Raw genomic sequence first — 7607 nt, forward strand, 5'->3', positions numbered from 1 at the left:
ATGCTTACATATTTTTTTGGGTATAGAAGTTCTTCAATCCAAACATGGGATAATATTGTTTCAAAGGAAATAATCTTGGATCTCCTTGAAGAAACAGGAATGAAGGGTTGTAGACCAGTTGACACACCTATGGATACAAATGTAAAATTATGTGCCACAAATGAAGAAGATATTGATATTGTCAAATATCAATGACTCGTGGGAAAATTGATTTATGTTATGGTAACTAGGCCAGACATATCATATGCTGTAAGTGTGGTGAGTCAATTCATGCACAAACCACAAATTACCCACTAGCAGGCTTTAGAGAGAATATTACGTTATCTAAAAGGAACTCCAGGAAGAGGATTGCTGTATAAAAAACATGGGCACTTCAACATAGAAGGCTTCTCAGATGCAGATTGGGCTGGATCTCCTGATGATAGAAAATCTACATCAGGATATTGTACTCTGGTTGGGGGAAACTTGGTTACATGGAAAAGTATGAAGCAAAATATAGTTGCAAGATCTAGCGCCGAAGCAGAATACAGAGCTATGGCCCATACCATTAGTGAACTTTTATGGATCAGGACCCTTCTTTCCGAACTAGGTTTTAATAAAAAGGGGTTCATGAATCTGCATTGTGATAATTAAGCAGCCATTCATATCACTTCAAATCCAGTTTTTCATGAAAGAACTAAACATATTGAGGTGGATTGTCATTTTATACGGGAGAAGTTTCAAGCCGGAATAATTTCTCTCAAACATGTGTCATCTCAAGAGCAAGTAGCTGATATTCTCACTAAACCCGTTACATCTAAAATCCTATCTTTTATGTGTGGCAAGCTGGGTATTTATGATGTCTTTTCTCCTCCAGCTTGAGGAGTGTTGAAAGATGGGCTCAAGCCCACGAGTTCAAGACAAGAAGCCCACACGTCAAAGGAGTGACATATGTGTAAAATATGGTACTTTCCATAAAGATGGCATAGAATGGTAAATATGTGTTCTTTTTATGTCTTTTGTTTTATCAAGTTGTAGCCCTAAGGGCATTTTAAAACTATAAATAAAGGCATTGGCTTAGAGGTGGGCATTGAAGCATTCTCCTCTCTTTCCACAAATTTGTCCAGCTCTCATTTTTCTTTTTGACGCAACCCTCTTCTTCCTTAATCCAAACTCTCTCCTTCCACGTTCTTCTTCTTCTTCTTCTTTCTTGTTGATCTAAAGTTCCTTTCATGAGATCCTAAATTCTACAGTAACAAAATATTGAACCTAAGAAATGTTAGAGACCTTTAAAGGGTCCCATACATCAAAATGTATTATGCAAATGGAGCAGTACTAGTAGTTGTAAGATGAAGAGAATATGTACTCCTAACATTCTTACTTAATTGACATGCCTCACAATTTAAATTAGACAAAGATTTAAGAGATGAAACTAAAGAACAAAGTGATGAGGTAGATGGATGACCAAGCCGGTTCTGCCACATTATTTTGTAGTTAGATCCTAAAATATTGTTATGGTCCTGGGTTAAGTACTTATGTCTTCCGCTCCTAAAAGGCCGGTCTTTTGGGTAGTATTGGCTTGGTGCTTAACATTTGGTATCAGAGCAGGTGCAACGTCCTGACTTCGAGTCCTCACGGCCGCATGCGCAGGTGGACCGTAAGCCCCTGGCAAGACCCCTGACCCGGTCACGTTGCTGTGTTAATGCCGCCGTGGTCGTCAGCTCGGGCGAGCTGGGTGTGATGTTATGGTCCTGGGTTAAGTACCTGTGCCTTCCGCTCCTAACATGCCGGTCTTTTGGGTAGTATTGGCTAGGTGCTTAACAATTGGTATCAGAGAGGGCTCCCACGTCGCACGTTGGATGTTACGGTCCCGGGTCATGGATCGAGTAACACGGCGTGGGATTTGTGAATCCAGCACTCAGAATTTACTCACTTCACGTCAAGAGTCTATGTATGAGTATTTCTCCTTAACCAGTGCTTGGCTAGGAGGAAAGATCCTCTTTTGAGGGTCCTACCGAGTTGTTGTGCTAGGTAGAAGACCCCACAGCAATGCTGACCTTGCTAGAGCAAGGTGCTCTCTTTTCTTGGTCACGGCAAAGAGGGTTTGGCCCTCTTTGTTGCTGCTCTAGCTAAGAATGCAATCCTTCTTTCTTAAATAACTTGAAACAAGAGTTTGGGATAGATTAATACCTCTTCTTTGATGCTATGATCAGCTCCCAGTTGCACCAGGATTTGCTCAAGATTTGAGGATAAAAATCCTCACTTTGCTGCTTGGTAAGGGAGGAATTGGGCCTCTCTTGCTGCTGCTGCCGAGAGGGAGGATAGACCTCCTCTTTGGGCTCAGAAAAGGGGCAGGAAACTCCTTTTCTTAGTAGGGATGATGGTGGATGAATTTGGGTGAAGATGGATGGCAATGGAGGGTGAAGGATAGGTTGGATTTTTGGAGTAAACCCTAAACTCGAGATCAAGAGGTGATCTCAACCTATTTAGACTAAGTTATTCTAAAATCTCAAAGTTTACCTATTTCATTCATACCTATCCCTTAAATAGGGAGTTTTAGGGTTAGGGTTACAATAATTCCCCATAATGCCCTTACATATAAAGTAATTAAAAATAACTCCTACTTAAAACAATATAAGAAATAAATCCTACTTAAAACAATATAAGAAATAAATCCTACTCAAAGAAATATAAGAATTAAATCCTATTGAGTGAGTTGTTGTTGTCTTCTTCGTTGTGTGACTCGGTGTGCTATTGAGTCCACAACATCTGCCTCCCCATGGAGAAAGAGCTTGTCCTCAAGCTCAAAAGCTGGGTAGACTTGTTTGAAGATGTCCACACGTTCCCATGTTGCAGCGTCGGGGTCAGTGTCCGTCCACTGAACGAGAATCTCCCAATGATCATTGGTCAACCGTGCACGTAACACCGCAGCTGGGTTAAGAATAACCTCGCCATGATCAACTGGTGGTAGGAATGGAGTGGATGTAGGCTGTGCTCCGGAATGCGGCTTCAAAAGAGAGACATGAAACACATCGTGAATTTTGGCTGTGTCCAATAATTTGAGTTGATAGGCGACTGGTCCCATGCATCGAAGAATGGGAAACGGCCCAAAAAATCTGGGTGAGAGCTTATGACGTGGAGGTCCCGCTAGAGACTGCTGACGGTAGGGCTGGTGCCGTAGCCACACATACTTTCCAACCTCAAAAGAGACCTCACGGTGGCCTCTGTCGTATACATCCTTCATCCGAGCTTGGGCATGTCGTAGCCGTTCTGTGATATTCTGTAGCAGTAGATCCCTGTCTATGAGTGCCTGATCAATCGTGTCCACTCGGGTGGACCCTGGGTTGTACGAGAGGAGGCGAGGTGGATCCCAGCCATATATAACCCGAAAAGGAGTGGATTGCAATGCAGAGTGGAATGAAGTGTTGTAACAATATTCGGCCCACGGAAGCCATTGAACCCATTGCCGTGGACGATCCCCCACCAAGCACTGTAGATACATCTCGATGGTGCGGTTCACCACCTCAGTCTGCCCGTCTGTCTGTGGATGATAGGCGGAGGAGAACTTCAATTTTGTCCCACTCAAGCAAAACAGTTCCCGCCAAAAGGTGCTCGTGAAAACTGCATCTCTGTCACTCACAATGGATTCTGGAATGCCATGTAAGCGGACTATCTGCTCCAGGAAAGTCTGAGCAACCCGTGTTGCTGTATACGGATGAGCCATCGGTATAAAATGCCTGTACTTGGAGAATCAATCAACCACTACGAAAAGTACGGATTTGCCGGCTGACAGGGGTATGCCTTCCACAAAATCCATTGAAATGACGGCCCAAACCTGCGTTGGAAGGGCCAGAGGCTAGAGAAGACCGACTGGACTCAAGTGCTCAGCTTTGTTGCGCTGGCATACTTGACAGTCGCCAATATAAGTCGCAATAGAGGCTTTCATGGCTTGCCAGTAAAATCAACTCGAATTCTGTGCAAGGTCTTCTGGATCCCCTCGTGTGTACTGTCGTGGTAGGCCGAGAGAATAGCTGGAATCAACTCGGACTCAGGTGGAAGGAAAATCCGATGCTTATAATAAATAAGTGAATCCTGGATGGACTACTTCACATTCATTGTCCCTTCTGAGATCTGCTGATGCAGTTCCTGCAGTGCAGGGTTAGTAGCATGTGCTTCTCGCACCAAGTCCATAATGAGAAATCTCGGCTGGCTGATAGAATAGACCGACTGCTGATCTTCAAAACACCATGACAAGGCATCTGTCGCCTTATTTATTCTCCCCGCACGATACTCCATCGAGAATTCAAACCCCAACAACTTACTGATCTAGTGCTGTTGTGGCGACGTCGTCAAATGCTGTTCTAGTAAGAATTTAAGGCTGTAGTGATCTGTGCGTATGAGAAAAGCCCGGCCCCAGAGATAAGGCCTCCAATGTTGGACCGCTTTGGCCAACCCAATCAATTCACGCTCATAGGCTGCCAGTTTGTGATGGCGGATTGCCAACTGTCTACTAAAATAAGCAATAGGATGGCCCAGCTGCTGTAAAATGGCCCCCATGCCCACGCCCGAAGCGTCGCACTCTACCACAAACAATTCGTCGAAGTTGGGAAGTTGTAATACTGGAACGGATGCGAGGGCAGCTTTGAGTGCCACAAATGACGTGGTGGCCCCCTCATTCCAAATAAAGGAATTTTTCTTGAGTAAACTCGTCAATGGTGCTGCCACTGGCCCATAGTTCTGAATAAATTTACGGTAGTAGCCCACAAGACCCAGAAAACCCCGCAATGCAGAACATGACTGTGGTTGCGGCCACTCGTGAATAGCTCGGATCTTCTCGGGATCCACCGTAACCCCCTCATGTGAGATAATGTGTCCCAGATATCCCACGTGTGAAGCCGCAAAAGAACACTTGGAGTGTTTCAAATAGAGCTGATGTGCTCTTAACAAGTCGAAAACAATCCTCAAGTGTGCCAAGTGTTCCTCAACTGACTTGCTATATATCAAAATATCATAAAAAAATACAAGAACAAATTTTCGAAGATAGGGGCTAAATACCTCGTTCATCAAAGCTTGAAAAGTGGAGGGTGCATTGGATAACCCGAACAGCATGACGACAAACTCAAAGTGGCCATGGTGTGTGCGGAACGCCGTCTTCTCGATATCAGAGGGGTGCATCCGGACCTGATGGTATCCCGAACGGAGGTCGAGTTTAGTGAATAACCACGACCCATGTAACTCATCCAGAAGCTCATCCACTACCGGAATCGGGAACTTGTCTTTTACTGTCTGCACGTTCAACTCCCGATAATCCACGCAGAACCTCCATGTCCCATCATGTTTCTTCACAAGTAAGACGGGTGAAGAGAACGGGGAGCGGCTGGGACGAATAAGACCTTGTTTCAACATCTCATGGCACTGACGCTCTATCTCGTCCTTCTGAAGGTGTGGGTAACGGTATGGTCGCACGACCACTACCTCAGAACCTGGTTTCAGACAGATCCTGTGGTCACAGTGCCTCATGGGAGGCAACCCCGAAGGCTCCTGGAAGAGGTCATAGAACTCCTTAACCAGACCATCACTAGTATTGTCAGGCTGATCCTGTGTCTGCAAAGTGTGTATGCGGTGGGCTCTGTCCACCTGACAGCCCTGTAAGAGCACCCGACTTCCGGCCAAATCAAAGCTCATGGTTAAAGCCGAAAAGTCCCACAGAATGGGCCCCAATGTTTGTAACCATTTAATGCCTAAAACCATATCAAATCCCGCTAGGGGAATAACAAAATTTTTTGCATTAAATGAAGTAAATCCAATGGAAAAAGTTACCGCCTTACTAATCCCATAGTTAGGGACCTTCTCGCCATTGGCCATTGAGACGGTGGCTGTCGGATGAGTGTGTATCTGGAGCTGGAGATGCTGTGTGACTGTCAAACTCAGAAAATTGTGTGTACTCCTTGAGTCGACTAGTCCCACCAGTTCTCGGTCGATGACATGAGCTCGGACTTGCATTGTAGTAGGCGATTTCTGCCCAGTAATAGCATGCAAGGATATCTCTGGTGGTTCCTCTTCGATAATATCCTCTGGTTCCTTTAGATCCTCTGAATCCTCCATCTCGAGCCAAAATAATCGTTTACATTGGTGTCCGACCCAATACTGCTCATCGCAGTTATAACAGAGATTTTTGGACCGCCTTTCTGCCATCTCCACACTCGTCAATTTTTTTATAAAGCTCGGTAGGGAATTACCAGGGCGGGGATCGGCTACCCAAGTCGTAGTCGGAGTGTGTCTGGATGGTGCTGCTGTAGATGCTCCCTGAGATGAATTATAGCGGCGCCCTTGCCACATGGAGGAAGTGTTCCTCTCACTCGACCAACTCGGCTTACGTTGCTGCAACTGTTGTCATTGTTCCATTGCTCGGGCCATATTCATGGCATGAGCTAGATCCGTGGGCATAAGGAGTTCTACCTCTAGCCGTAAATACTCATTGAGACCTGCTGTGAATAAGGAGACCTGCTGGTCAACCAATACCCTCTCTCCAGCACGAGCCAACTTTTCCTGGAAGAGTTTTTGATAGTGTTCCATCGAACCCGTTTGTCTCAATAGGACTAACTCTCCCAAGGGGTTGCTGTTGGCGGGAGGCCCAAATCTAACTGTGCATAGATTTTTAAATTCTCCCCAAGTCATTCCCGGTCTCTCTTTCTCTACTTGAGTCACCCATAACATGGCTTCATCTGTCATATGGAAAGAGGCTAGTTGCACCTTATCCCATTCAGTAGTCCCTTGGTTCAAATTTTTTTTTTCCCATCTATGCAACCAAATTACAGGATCCACAGAACCATTGAAAGAGGGAAACTCTAACTTGGTGTACCTTGGGATTGTGCCTCCATTCTGAGGTGCTTGGACAGCAGTGCGCCCAGGCCACTGCTCCCCTCTTCTGTGATATGGTTGAGCAACCTCTCTCACCTTTGGACTCTGATGTCTCTCTGTCCTCAACTCCTGTAGCATGCTAATGATTCGGCTCATCTCTTCTTCCAAACCACAAACCTTTCCCAACACTGGTTGTGCTGTTTCAAGGCTATCTTCTATCTTTTGTATCCTGATTTGGATTTCTTCATTGCTGATATTATGACCCTGCTCTGATACCAAGTTGTTACGGTCCCGGGTCATGGATCGAGTAACACGGCGTGGGATTTGTGAATCCAGCACTCAGAATTTACTCACTTCACGTCAAGGGTCTGTGTATGAGTATTTCTCCTTAACCAATGCTTGGCCAGGAGGAAAGATCCTCTTTTGAGGGTCCTACCGAGTTGTTGTGCTAGGTAGAAGACCCCACAGCAATGCTGACCTTGCTAGAGCAAGGTGCTCTCTTTTCTTGGTCACGGCAAAGAGGGTTTGGCCCTCTTTGTTGCTGCTCTAGCTAAGAATGCAATCCTTCTTTCTTAAATAACTTGAAACACGAGTTTGGGATAGATTAATACCTCTTCTTTGATGCTATGATCAGCTCCCACGTTGCACCAGGAATTACTCAAGATTTGAGGATAAAAATCCACACTTTGCTGCTTGGTAAGGGAGGAATTGGGCCTCTCTTGCTGCTGCTGCCGAGAAGGAGGATAGACCTCCTCTTTGGGCTCAGA

This window comes from Aristolochia californica, unplaced genomic scaffold, assembly GCF_029961685.1.
Source record: "Aristolochia californica isolate CCGP_79_NKW_82.1479 unplaced genomic scaffold, dmAriCali1.0.hap1 SCAF_14, whole genome shotgun sequence".
NCBI lineage: Eukaryota > Viridiplantae > Streptophyta > Magnoliopsida > Piperales > Aristolochiaceae > Aristolochia > Aristolochia californica.